Genomic DNA, 13,786 nt, shown 5'->3' with positions numbered 1-13,786 from the left:
CTGACACCGTAGCGCCTGTTGTAATTACGCCTGTAGTTCTCCTTCGCCTTGGCGTCAGCTTTACGCACCTTTGTGAAGTCAGGCCACTTTGGAGTGAGGACTTTGTCGACTGTGGGCACAGTTGTCTTAATCTGACGGCCCAACATGAGCTGTGCAGGGCTGGCACCCGTGGCTTGTAGCGGTGTGGCTCTGTAGCACATAAGAGCCAGGAATGGGTCGGCCTGTCGAAGGATCTTTTTCGCCGTTTGAACCGCCCTCTCAGCCTCACCGTTGGACTGAGGGTAGTAAGGGCTGGAGGTGATGTGCTTAAAGTCATACGCCACAGAAAAGCTTTGAAACTCCTTACTTGAAAACTGTCGTCCGTTGTCTGTGTGTAGCTCATCTGGACACCCCCACCTGGCGAAGATGTTCTTCAGTCGCGCACAGGTGGTCCCACTAGTCATGTCAGGTAGGTGTGCTATCTCCAAATAACGAGAGAAATAGTCAATGACAATCAGAGTTTCTCTTGTCATACTCACAGATGTCGGCTCCGACTTTCTGCCATGGCCTTTGAGGCAGTAGTGTTGTCATCAGAGGCTCCTTCCTCTGTGTCGGTCTGATCTGCATGCATTCAGGGCACTTTTTCACCAGTTCTTGGATCTGCTTCTCTAGTCCGGGCCACCACACACTCATTCGTGCCCTCTCATGACACTTAGTAATGCCCTGATGTCCATCATGCAAACGGTGGAGTATGTCGCCTCTCATGCTGTGTGGAATAACAATTCTGTCTCCATACAACAGAAGTCCCTTTGAGGTCGACGGGCTGTTACCCCATTGGTGGTATGCTTTGGCTTGTACTGGGACGTTACCCACGTGCTTTGGCCACCCACGTGTCACCAGTTTACTCACCACCTGCAGGTCACTGTCAGTACTTGTCTCTTGCTTGATCCGCTCCAGCTTGGAGGGCGACACTGGCCATGCTGTGTGGGCTGCATCCTCGAACACTGAAACATCACAGGTCAGTTCTGATATTTCACTTTTTATTACAGGTAGTGGCTGTCTGGACAGTGTGTCAGCTACTGTTAGTGTTTTCCCTGGCACATACTCTGCAGTGGGGTTGTACCTCATCAGACGCATGAGCAGGCGTTGGCACCTCAGGGGAACCATGTCGAGGTCTTTGTTGTTGAACAGTGGTGTTAGCGGTTTGTGGTCTGTGTGAACTGTGAAGCTGTCTAGTCCATACAGGTAGGTGGAGAATCTCTCGCAGGCCCAAACGACCGCCAAGCACTCTTTTTCTATCTGCGCGTAGCGCTGTTCTGCATCTGTCAATGTTCTGGAGCAGAAAGCTACTGGTTTCAGTCCCTCAGCATGGCGCTGTAGCAGTACGCCACCCAGCCCGCAGCTACTTGCATCTGCACTCACTATTGTACGTTTATTTATATCATAGAATGCCAGTGTGGGTGCTGTGGAGATGAGTTGTTTTACCTTGTTGAAGGCGTCCGTCGACTTGTGCTGCGTCCCAGGTCCATGCTGCGTCAGTTTTCAGCAGGTTGTTCAGGGGTTTTATCACCTCTGATAGGTTGGGCAGGTATCTAACCAAATAATGAACCATACCCAGGAACCTCCGGAGGCCTGGTATGTCATTTGGTGGCTGTAGCTCTGTGATGGCACTTACTTTTGAGGGGTCAGGGCGGATGCCATCTTCATCCATGAGGTGCCCCAGGTAGTTCAGCTGCTTCTGTCGTTAAGCTTCAAGCCTGCTCTCTCCAGGATCTGCAGGACGTTCTGGAGTCTCTTCGTGTTCTTTCTCATCCCTGCCGTGGACGAGAATATCATCCATGTACACCTCAACCCCTTCCTGGCATCTGAACAGCACCGACATCTCCCTCTGAAAAATCTCTGGTGCACTGGAGATCCCAAACGGGAGCCGCTTGAAGAAATACCTCCCCATGGGAGTGATGAACGTGGTCAGCTTGGCTGTTTCCTTCTCCAGCGGGATTTGCCAGAAGCCACTAGCCGCGTCAAGCAGGGAGAACACTCGGGACTCTGCCAGTCGTGGCAGTATGTCATCTATGGTGGGTAAGACATACCTCTCCCTTTTAACTGCCGTATTAAGTCTTTTTAAGTCAACACAGATCCTCACATCAGCTGTTCGTTTGGGGACCGGGACCATCGGGGCGCACCACTCCGTTGGTTCTGTCACTTCCTCAATGACACCACACTTTACCATCCTCTCCAGTTCAGCTTTTACTTTAGGGAGCATGGGTGCAGATTCCCTCCTCGCGGTGTTCACGCTGTACGGAACAGCATCGTCTCGAAGGCATATTTTGACGGGCTTTATCTTCAAGGGGCCCACCTCTGTATCAAACATGCGTTGAACCTCATCCACTCTTTTCACCAGTCCCATAGCCAATTCAATTCAATTCAATTCAATTTTATTTATATAGCGTCTAATACAACAGAGTTGTCTCTAGACGCTTTACAGAGACCCATACCCAGAACATGACCCCCGAGCAGTTATTACATAAACAATGGCAGGTAAAAACTCCCCTAGTGGGAGAAAAACCTTAAGCCAAACAGTGGCAAGGAAAAACTCCCCTTTAGGAGGGAAGAAACCTTGAGCAGGACCAGGCTCATAAGGGGGGACCCTCCTGCCGAGGGCCAGACTGGTGGGTCAGGGACGGCAACAGCACAGCAGGCAGGTGGAAGCAGCAACGGGATGACCAGGGGTGGGGACTGTAGGCCAGCACGCAGCTCCCGAAGCTCCGGCCCAATCAGCAAGTCCCAGGTTGGGGTGCAGGGTCGGGGAAAGACTTGTGCTCCGTAATGCAAGCTACAAGCCACCCACGACCACCTGCAGGACAAAAGAGAGAAAAGGGAGGAGAAAGGGGGGCCAGCAACGAGATGACCAGGGGTGGGGACCGCAGGCCAGCACGCAGCTCCCGAAGCTCCGGCCCAATCAGCAAGTCCCAGGTTGGGGTGCAGGGTCAGGGAAAGACTTGTGCTCCGTAATGCAAGCTACAAGCCACCCATGACCACCTGCAGGACAAAAGAGAGAAAAGGGAGGAGAAGGGGGGGCCAGCAACGGGATGACCAGGGGTGGGGACCGCAGGCCAGCATGCAGCTCCCGAAGCTCCGGCCCAATCAGCAAGTCCCAGTTTGGGGTGCAGGGTCAGGGAAAGACTTGTGCTCCGTAATGCAAGCTACAAGCCACCCACGACCACCTGCAGGTTCCGGTGTCCGGCAAAGGATGCTGCAACATGGACAAAAGAGAGAAAAGGGAGAAGGGGGGGCCAGCACAAGAAACTACAGGAGCGACTCTGACACACTAAAGTTTACACTACCTAGAGATTTACCAACACCAGCTAGAGGTTTACTAAACACTAACTATAGGCTTTACTAAACAGAAATGTTTTAAGTTTAGTTTTAAAGGTGGAGGTGGTGTCAGCCTCCTTAACCCAGATTGGAAGTTGGTTCCATAGTAGTGGTGCCTGATAGCAGAACGCCCGCCCTCCAAATCTACATTTATATACTCTAGGAACTACGAGTAAACCTGCACTCTGAGAACGGAGAGCTCTGACAGGAACATAAGGCACTATCAGGTCTTGCAAATAATGCGGAGCTAAGCCGTTTTGGGCTTTATACGCAAGTAATAAAATTTTAAATTGGATTCTGAATTTTACGGGTAACCAATGGAGCGACGCTAACACTGGAGAGACGTGGTCTCTCCTGCTAATTCCTGTCAGTACTCGTGCTGCTGCATTTTGGATCAGCTGGAGCCTATTCAGCAAATTACTTGGACATCCTGCTAACAACACATTACAGTAATCTAGTCTAGAAGATACAAACGCATGAACTAGTTTTTCTGCATCACTCTGCAAGAGGATTTTCCTAATCTTTGCAATATTACGGAGATGGAAAAAGGCTATTTTACAAACCTGATTGACATATGGTTTAAACGACAAATCCTGATCGAAAATAACACCAAGGTTTCTCACAGTTGCACTGGAAGCCATCACAACACCATCTAATCCCTTCCTAAGATGCTCTGGACCAAGAATGATAACCTCTGTTTTATCTGAATTTAGAAGCAGGAAATTTCTGGACATCCAGTCCTTGATGTCCCTAAGACATGCCTGAAGTTTAACTAACGGTTCTGTTTCATCCGGCTTCATAGACAAGTAGAGCTGCGTATCATCAGCATAACAATGAAAGTGTATGCCGTGATTCTGGATTATACTTCCCAATGGCTGCATGTATAAACTGAACAAGATTGGCCCTAGCACTGAACCCTGCGGAACACCAGGCCACTGCGACAGCTCGGCCTAGGAGGTTGCTGCAGCTGTTCGTTTTGACCACATGTATGACAAACTTGTATCGTCGGCCTTTGTACGTTGTTAAAGCTGTGAACTGTCCTAGACCATCGAGTTTCCCCCCTGGGCTGTCAAAGTCCATGTCATCGCTTTCTAACGAGGGCAGGTGTTTGAGCTTGTGGAATGTTTCATCTGATATCACACTGGTATCTGCACCTGTATCAATTTTGAAGGTCACAGGAGTGTCTCTGATGAGTAGTTTAACAGTCCATGGTGAATTAGTGTCTGCAACGTAGGTGTACTTTGCTTTGATCTCACCTAAAAAATGTCTGCCGCTGTGGTCAGCCTCCTGTCCCACTGTGGTTACCTCGTTCACTCTGGCGGAGCAACACACCACCGCAAAATGTCCAGTCTTATGGCAGTTTCTGCACTGAGCATTTCTGGCTGCGCAGGCTGCGTATTTGGGGTGATCCTTACCGCACCTGAAGCACTTGCACCTGTCGCCGCGGTGTCCTGGGCTCGCGGTGTGGAAACTGCCGTGCCTTTTTCCCCTTCCCCTGTACTGTGGGGTGGGAGCTGCGCGTGCATGTGTTCGCGCCACTTCACTGAGGTAGCTGGCGTCAGTCGAGTTAGCTCTGGCCTGCTGGCTTATTTGCCCTTTTATCTGTTCCGACTGTCTCACAATCTCCACTGCTCTTTCCAGTGTTAGGTCCGCTGTCAGCTGTAGTTTTTCTGATAACTCCTTATCTACAATCCCGATGACCAGTCTGTCCCGAATATTCTCAATTTTCGCCGGACCCAACTGACAGGTCTCAGCTAGCTCGTAGAGGGTGCGAAAATATTCCTCTGCTGATTCACCGTGCTTCTGAGCTCTGAGATAAAAACGAGCCCTTTCGTGGATAACGTTCACTTTAGGTATGAAGTATGTGTTCAATTTCTCCAACACAGTCTCATATTCATCAGCATCTTCATCCTCCCTGAACACAAAAGTGTTGAACACCTGCTCAGCCTCTTTGCCGAGCGCATAGAGCAGAGTGCTAACCTGCACGTCCCCGTCTTCCAGGTTTAGCTTCGTCACCATTCGGTACCTCTGAAACCGCTGCCGCCACTCCGGCCACTGCTCCGGTCGAGTAAAGTCCAGTTTCTCGGGAGGATTAAACTTTGCCATGATCCGCGTCCGAGTCGCTTTACTTCTGACACCATTGTGGAGGTTATTTCCCGAAGAATACCGGACAATATTACTCCTTTTTATGGTCTTTATTTCTACTGCTCTGTCACACACTTACAGCTCGTTAACTCCTTCAGCCGGGACTAGTTTCCGCGCCAACGCGGCGTTCTCCTTACCGGTGCACTCAGATCAATGAGCGTGTACACAAAATAGTCCCTGGATAACGCACTCATATGACAACCATGACAACCAAAGACTACGCCACGAGCGTCATTCTCTTGCAACACAGTTTTCACTCCCGACTCCTCTCACATAAAAACGTACCCTGCCTAGTTGTTCCAAAGTGCAAAAACGTAGAGGGGTTACAATAATAGCCCTTGAATTGTATAACTGTTACATTTTTCTGACTATTCCTTTTGCGACCAAGTCTCTGACTTTCAAGATTCTGGCCGTCACACCAATAAACCAAATCACACGCTTTCTCATTGGGAAGTTATTTCAGATATCGCCAGAATAATGTGAAATCGCAACGTTTCAATAATGTGAAATTGCAACATTTTGGTGCTGGGATACGTGGTCGTGATATATAAACGGATTATTACATTATTATGGTAAATGGCTCACACTTATATAGCGCTTTCCAGCTGTAGGCTACTCCTACAGCCGCAAAGTGCTTTACATTGTCGACTGTTATTACCCACACAACAGCGCTGGCCTGACAACCGGGAGCAGCTAGGATTATTACATTATTATTATTATTTATGGGGAACGTTTGACACAGGGAATACCCTCTGGGAATTCCCTCTACGTCATAACGAGGGGGATCCTGGACACGTGACAGATGCCCTGATTGTGTGCCGTTGACTGTTATCAGCCCATTGAATGAGGCGTTATTTAGTCCCATAAGTATAGGCTAGTGGGGGGCTAGTAACCTGCTAGTAGTTACCGGCCATTTGTTTCAGTTATCTCTTGTTTGAGTAGCCCAGTAATGATTTGTACGCTTGGTAAGTCTCAGCCAATCAGGGGGCTGGTTGTTAGTAGGTAGGGACCCGGATGTGTGGTCATGGTTACTGTTGCTAGGGACGTGGAAGTAAACGGTTAATATTTAAAGATAGTTAAGTTTAGAGTAACGTACTAACATGTCAGAAGTTAACATACATTTTATTTTTCTTGGAAAATGCATTTTTTTTCAAGATAGTTTCGGGATTAAAATGCATTTTATTAAGGTTTATAGCGAGAAATGTGTATTTTATATACTCCGGGTGGTCTGGGGTCCCTGGGGGTATGGGGGGTCCCTGGGACCGGGGTCCAGTCCAGGAGGGGTCTGGGTCTTCCTGGGTCCTCCTGGGGGACTGCGGGACCCTTTCCCGGGCCGGGGTCCAGTCCAGTAGTCCCCGGGTCAGTCTGGGTTCTGTAGGCGGCCTGGGCAAGCCCAAATACCCCAGGGGTCTGCCGTGGTCCGCCTGGGTCCGGTCCCAGGTCTCCTGGCCCGGTCCCGGGTCTCCTGGTCTGGTCCCGGGTCTCCTGGTCCGGTCCCGGGTCTCTGGGTCCGGTCCCGGGTCTCCTGGTCCGGTCCCGGGTCTCCTGGTCCGGTCCCAGGTCTCCTGACCCGGTCCCGGGTCTCCTGGTCCGGTCCCGGGTCTCTGGGTCTGGTCCCGGGTCTCCTGGTCCGGTCCCGGGTCTCCTGGTCCGGTCCCGGGTCTCTGGGTCTGGTCCCGGGTCTCCTGGTCCGGTCCCGGGTCTCCTGGTCCGGTCCCGGGTCTCCTGGGTCTCTGGGTCTGGTCCCGGGTCTCCTGGTCCGGTCCCGGGTCTCTGGGTCCGGTCCCGGGTCTCCGGGTCCGGTCCCGGGTCTCTGGGTCCGGTCCCGGGTCTCCGGGTCCGGTCCCGGGTCTCTGGGTCCGGTCCCGGGTCTCCGGGTCCGGTCCCGGGTCTCCTTGTCTGGTCCCGGGTCTCTGGGTCTGGTCCCGGGTCTCCTGGCGGTATGGTCGTAAGCGGCAGCTGCGGCTTCACAACTGTCTTCTATACGCGCACTTACCGAGTGTACTGTCACGTTTGTGTTTGTTTCATCATAACTGAACAACACAAACATCCGTATGCTGTCCTTTGACGACCGAGTTACTCCTTAAAATAAATGGATGGCGCTCCTATAGTTTATTTCTTTAGTTCAGCCACTTATAGGCTCTGCAAAGCGATTTAGTCTTTTTCCTATTCACCCGTTCACAGCCTCTTATTTTCGACACTCACAATGTGACAACAACCCCCCGGTGAACATGTGGGAGTGAAGTGTCTCATAAACACCGACACACGGCAGCTGCAGAGTCTCAGCTCCGCTACAATCCACCAGCTCCACTTGTGAATGAGCTCCACTGACTCTTGAACACACCGGTTTTACTCTCCGTCTCAGACATCGGGGATGTGGTTGCCGAGAAGTGAACACTTTATAAGAGCTATTTCAGGGTTCAGCTTTCGCTTACGGCCATACCAGCCTGAATACGCCCGATCTCGTCTGATCTCGGAAGCTAAGCAGGGTCGGGCCGGGTTAGTACTTGAATGGGAGACCGCCTGGGAATACCCGGTGCTGTAAGCTTTTTCAACCAGCACAGAGTGCTCTTGCTCCCTCTACTCACACATTTTTATACCTGCTTTGTTTGTTTGTTTGTTTGTTTGTTTATTTGTTTATTTGTTTGTTTATTGGATGGATCCAATAAAAAAGGTGAATTTCCCCATTAAGGTAGAAATAAGCTTGTTTTTTAACCTCTCATTCAGCACCCGGGTATTGTAGGTGTTGTTTTTTGAAGCTTTGCACATGTAAAATAAAGTGTTGAACGCAGCTCCCTGTCGGACCACTTTTTTTGGAACCAGCATGAGTTGGAAATGTCTTCAAATTCCCTCACATGGCATTTTTTGTTGTTAGATTGCCATTACAGTTATAATATTTTCATGGTCCTGTGGCAAAATAATGTCACTACTTCTGCTGTGCTTTTAAACAGCTGTGTGTGTCTGGTTTTCTGTTGTTTATAATAACAAGAAAAGAAATACATCTTCACTCTAATGTGTGCTATTAGGGTTAGGGTTAGGGTTAGGGTTAAGGCTGAATTATGCTTCTGCGTCAAAACGACGCCGTGTCTACGGCGTGTGGTTTTTGTACACGCAGAGGACACGCCGTCACATGCGCCGTCAGTGACGTGCACCTCCCGAAAATTGTAACTACGCGTCGAGGAGACGCCGACCACACGCAGACCGAGAGGGCTGTGATTGGTTCGTTTGAAAGCGAAGCATTTCCGGTTTCCGGTTTGAAGCAGTAGTGAACTTCCAGGGCTTTTTTCTTCGTTTATGTGTGATTTTTTTTGTTTTTGTTTTTTGCACAATAGTTGTCCTTATTTCTTTGATTTACTGTGACCGGAAAAAGTCGGATAAACCATTCAGAAAAAGATCGCTAACTAGTGGCCGCGGGGGGTACTGCACCGCGACCAAATGGAGAGACGGAGAACTCTGAACGGTTCGTGACGGCGTCACGACTGCGCCGTGTGCTCTGCGTGTGTGTGACGCAGAAGCATATTTCAGCCTTTGGGGTTAGGGTTAGGGTTAGGGTTAGGAGCCAACGACAGTCCAGTCAGTTATCCAGTCAGATTTCACCGTTTCAAGCTTCCTCCGTCAGACCGGGATACAATGAAGACGGCAGACATCTGAGAGCACAAGGGCAGATCTTGTAACAGAGTCAGACAGTATGCATCATCTTTTGCACTCAGTAGAATTACATGCAGCTCAACAAGCAGTATGCTAGTTATTGAGCTGGCAGTGTGAACACAGCTATAGATACCAATGCATGTGTTAAATCAATATCACTGAAAGCAATTGGAACTCATTCGTACAAGAGGAAAAGCTGGCGTTTGGTTTTTTTGGTCATGACAAAACTTTAAATACAGTGTCATCCACGACAACTTGTGTGTGCTAAAATGTAACGATTAGCGATAGCAAGATTATGTGTTATTGGATTGGTATTAGAGTCTTAAAATCAGTGGGAATAACTCATAAGAATGCTTGGTAAAATGTTTCATCCTGAGCTGGAAGACATCTTCACATCAACTCAATGCATAATGTGTTGTTTTTGATAATACACAAGCTTGTTTTTTAACCTCTCATTCAGCACCCGGGTATTGTAGGTGTTGTTTTTTGAAGCTTTGCACATGTAAAATAAAGTGTTGAACGCAGCTCCCTGTCGGACCACTTTTTTTGGAACCAGCATGAGTTGGAAATGTCTTCAAATTCCCTCACATGGCATTTTTTGTTGTTAGATTGCCATTACAGTTATAATATTTTCATGGTCCTGTGGCAAAATAATGTCACTACTTCTGCTGTGCTTTTAAACAGCTGTGTGTGTCTGGTTTTCTGGTGTTTATAATAACAAGAAAAGAAATACATCTTCACTCTAATGTGTGCTATTAGGGTTAGGGCTAGGGTTAGGGTTAGGGCTAGGGTTAGGGTTAGGAGCCAACGAAAGTCCAGTCAGTTATCCAGTCAGATTTTACCGTTTCAAGCTTCCTCCTTCAGACCGGGATACAATGAAGACGGCAGACATCTGAGAGCACAAGGGCAGATCTTGTAACAGAGTCAGACAGTATGCATCATCTTTTGCACTCAGTAGAATTACATGCAGCTCAACAAGCAGTATGCTAGTTATTGAGCTGGCAGTGTGAACACAGCTATAGATACCAATGCATGTGTTAAATCAATATCACTGAAAGCAATTGGAACTCATTCGTACAAGAGGAAAAGCTGGCGTTTGGTTTTTTTGGTCATGACAAAACTTTAAATACAGTGTCATCCACGACAACTTTTGTGTGCTAAAATGTAACGATTAGCGATAGCAAGATTATGTGTTATTGGATTGGTATTAGAGTCTTAAAATCAGTGGGAATAACTAATAAGAATGCTTGGTAAAATGTTTCATCCTGAGCTGGAAGACATCTTCACATCAACTCAATGCATAATGTGTTGTTTTTGATAATACACAAGCTTGTTTTTTAACCTCTCATTCAGCACCAGGGTATTGTAGGTGTTGTTTTTTGAAGCTTTGCACATGTAAAATAAAGTGTTGAACGCAGCTCCCTGTCGGACCAGTTTTTTTGGAACCAGCATGAGTTGGAAATGTCTTCAAATTCCCTCACATGGCATTTTTTGTTGTTAGATTGCCATTACAGTTATAATATTTTCATGGTCCTGTGGCAAAATAATTTCACTACTTCTGCTGTGCTTTTAAACAGCTGTGTGTGTCTGGTTTTCTGGTGTTGTTTATAATAACAAGAAAAGAAATACATCTTCACTCTAATGTGTGCTATTACGTGTGCTTGCTCTTCCACTATTCTTCGTGACGTCATCAAAGACATCACATTCTTTGATGACGTTCCAAGGCTCCATGAAAGAGCATTTGAACGCTACGCGTCTGAAGCTGGAGCTGATTTGCTGCAAACGAGGATGAATGTGCACATGTTCCCAAACGTAGCAACAGCGCCCTCTGCTGGTTCATGGCGGTATGGTCGTAAGCGGCAGCTGCGGCTTCACAACTGTCTTCTATACGCGCACTTACCGAGTGTACTGTCACGTTTGTGTTTGTTTCATCATAACTGAACAACACAAACATCCGTATGCTGTCCTTTGACGAGCGAGTTACTCCTTAGAATAAATGGATGGCGCTCCTATAGTTTATTTCTTTAGTTCAGCCACTTATAGGCTCTGCAATGCGATTTAGTCTTTTTCCTATTCACCCGTTCACAGCCTCTTATTTGAGACACTCACAATGTGACAACAACCCCCCGATGAACATGTGGGAGTGAAGTGTCTCATAAACACCGACACACGGCAGCTGCAGAGTTTCAGCTCCGCTACAATCCACCAGCTCCACTTGTGAATGATCCACTGACTCTTGAACACACCGGTTTTACTCTCCGTCTCAGACATCGGGATGTGGTTGCCGAGAAGTGAACACTTTATAAGAGCTATTTCAGGGTTCAGCTTTCGCTTACGGCCATACCAGCCTGAATACGCCCGATCTCGTCTGATCGCGGAAGCTATGCAGGGTCGGGCCGGGTTAGTACTTGGATGGGAGACCGCCTGGGAATACCCGGTGCTGTAAGCTTTTTCAACCAGCACAGAGTGCTCTTGCTCCCTCTACTCACACATTTTTATACCTGCTTTGTTTGTTTGTTTGTTTGTTTGTTTGTTTGTTTGTTTATTTGTTTATTTGTTTGTTTATTGGATGGATCCAATAAAAAAAGTGAATTTCCCCATTAAGGTAGAAATAAGCTTGTTTTTTAACCTCTCATTCAGCACCCGGGTATTGTAGGTGTTGTTTTTTGAAGCTTTGCACATGTAAAATAAAGTGTTGAACGCAGCTCCCTGTCGGACCACTTTTTTTGGAACCAGCATGAGTTGGAAATGTCTTCAAATTCCCTCACATGGCATTTTTTGTTGTTAGATTGCCATTACAGTTATAATATTTTCATGGTCCTGTGGCAAAATAATGTCACTACTTCTGCTGTGCTTTTAAACAGCTGTGTGTGTCTGGTTTTCTGGTGTTGTTTATAATAACAAGAAAAGAAATACATCTTCACTCTAATGTGTGCTATTAGGGTTAGGGTTAGGGTTAGGCCTAGGGTTAGGGTTAGGGTTAGGGTTAGGAGCCAACGACAGTCCAGTCAGTTATCCAGTCAGATTTCACCGTTTCAAGCTTCCTCCTTCAGACCGGGATACAATGAAGACGGCAGACATCTGAGAGCACAAGGGCAGATCTTGTAACAGAGTCAGACAGTATGCATCATCTTTTGCACTCAGTAGAATTACATGCAGCTCAACAAGCAGTATGCTAGTTATTGAGCTGGCAGTGTGAACACAGCTATAGATACCAATGCATGTGTTAAATCAATATCACTGAAAGCAATTGGAACGCATTCGTACAAGAGGAAAAGCTGGCGTTTGGTTTTTTTGGTCATGACAAAACTTTAAATATAGTGTCATCCACGACAACTTGTGTGTGCTAAAATGTAACGATTAGATAGCAAGATTATGTGTTATTGGATTGGTATTAGAGTCTTAAAATCAGTGGGAATAACTAATAAGAATGCTTGGTAAAATGTTTCATCCTGAGCTGGAAGACATCTTCACATCAACTCAATGCATAATGTGTTGTTTTTGATAATACACAAGCTTGTTTTTTAACCTCTCATTCAGCACCCGGGTATTGTAGGTGTTGTTTTTTGAAGCTTTGCACATGTAAAATAAAGTGTTGAACGCAGCTCCCTGTCGGACCACTTTTTTTGGAACCAGCGTGAGTTGGAAATGTCTTCAAATTCCCTCACATGGCATTTTTTGTTGTTAGATTGCCATTACAGTTATAATATTTTCATGGTCCTGTGGCAAAATAATTTCACTACTTCTGCTGTGCTTTTAAACAGCTGTGTGTGTCTGGTTTTCTGCTGTTATTTATAATAACAAGAAAAGAAATACATCTTCACTCTAATGTGTGCTATTACGTGTGCTTGCTCTTCCACTATTCTTCGTGACGTCATCAAAGACATCACATTCTTTGATGACGTTCCAAGGCTCCATGAAACAGCATTTGAACGCTACGCGTCTGAAGCTGGAGCTGATTTGCTGCAAACGAGGTTGAATGTGCACAGGTTCCCAAACCTGGCAACAGCGCCCTCTGCTGGTTCATGGCGGTATGGTCGTAAACGGCAGCTGCGGCTTCACAACTGTCTTCTATACGCGCACTTACCGAGTGTACTGTCACGTTTGTGTTTGTTTCATCATAACTGAACAACACAAACATCCGTATGCTGTCCTTTGACGAGCGAGTTACTCCTTAAAATAAATGGATGGCGCTCCTATAGTTTATTTCTTTAGTACAGCCACTTATAGGCTCTGAAAAGCGATTTAGTCTTTTTCCTATTCACCCGTTCACAGCCTCTTATTTGAGACACTCACAATGTGACAACAACCCCCCGGTGAACATGTGGGAGTGAAGTGTCTCATAAACACCGACACACGGCAGCTGCAGAGTTTCAGCTCCGCTACAATCCACCAGCTCCACTTGTGAATGAGCTCCACTGACTCTTGAACACACCGGTTTTACTCTCCGTCTCAGACATCGGGGATGTGGTTGCCGACAAGTGAACACTTTATAAGAGCTATTTCAGGGTTCAGCTTTCGCTTACGGCCATACCAGCCTGAATACGCCCGATCTCGTCTGATCTCGGAAGCTAAGCAGGGTCGGGCCGGGTTAGTACTTGGATGGGAGACCGCCTGGGAATACCCGGTGCTGTAAGCT

The 13,786-nt window shown here is 47.3% G+C and overlaps 3 non-coding genes across 3 annotated transcripts; all 3 read left to right on the top strand.

Moving 5' to 3' along the window:
* The first annotated feature begins 7,928 nt into the window (after positions 1-7,928).
* Positions 7,929-8,047, top strand: LOC133451651 (5S ribosomal RNA). Its single transcript, XR_009783195.1, has one exon. It is a non-coding gene; the product is annotated as a 5S ribosomal RNA (ribosomal RNA).
* Positions 8,048-11,477: 3,430 nt separating this feature from the next.
* LOC133451656 (5S ribosomal RNA) lies at positions 11,478-11,596 on the top strand. Its single transcript, XR_009783200.1, has one exon. It is a non-coding gene; the product is annotated as a 5S ribosomal RNA (ribosomal RNA).
* Positions 11,597-13,667: 2,071 nt separating this feature from the next.
* Positions 13,668-13,786, top strand: LOC133451648 (5S ribosomal RNA). Its single transcript, XR_009783193.1, has one exon. It is a non-coding gene; the product is annotated as a 5S ribosomal RNA (ribosomal RNA).

Source organism: Cololabis saira, chromosome 9 (assembly GCF_033807715.1).
Source record: "Cololabis saira isolate AMF1-May2022 chromosome 9, fColSai1.1, whole genome shotgun sequence".
Taxonomy (NCBI): Eukaryota; Metazoa; Chordata; class Actinopteri; order Beloniformes; family Belonidae; genus Cololabis; species Cololabis saira.
The sequence above is the reverse complement of the archived record's forward strand: the minus strand, read 5'-3'. Positions and strand labels throughout refer to the sequence as shown.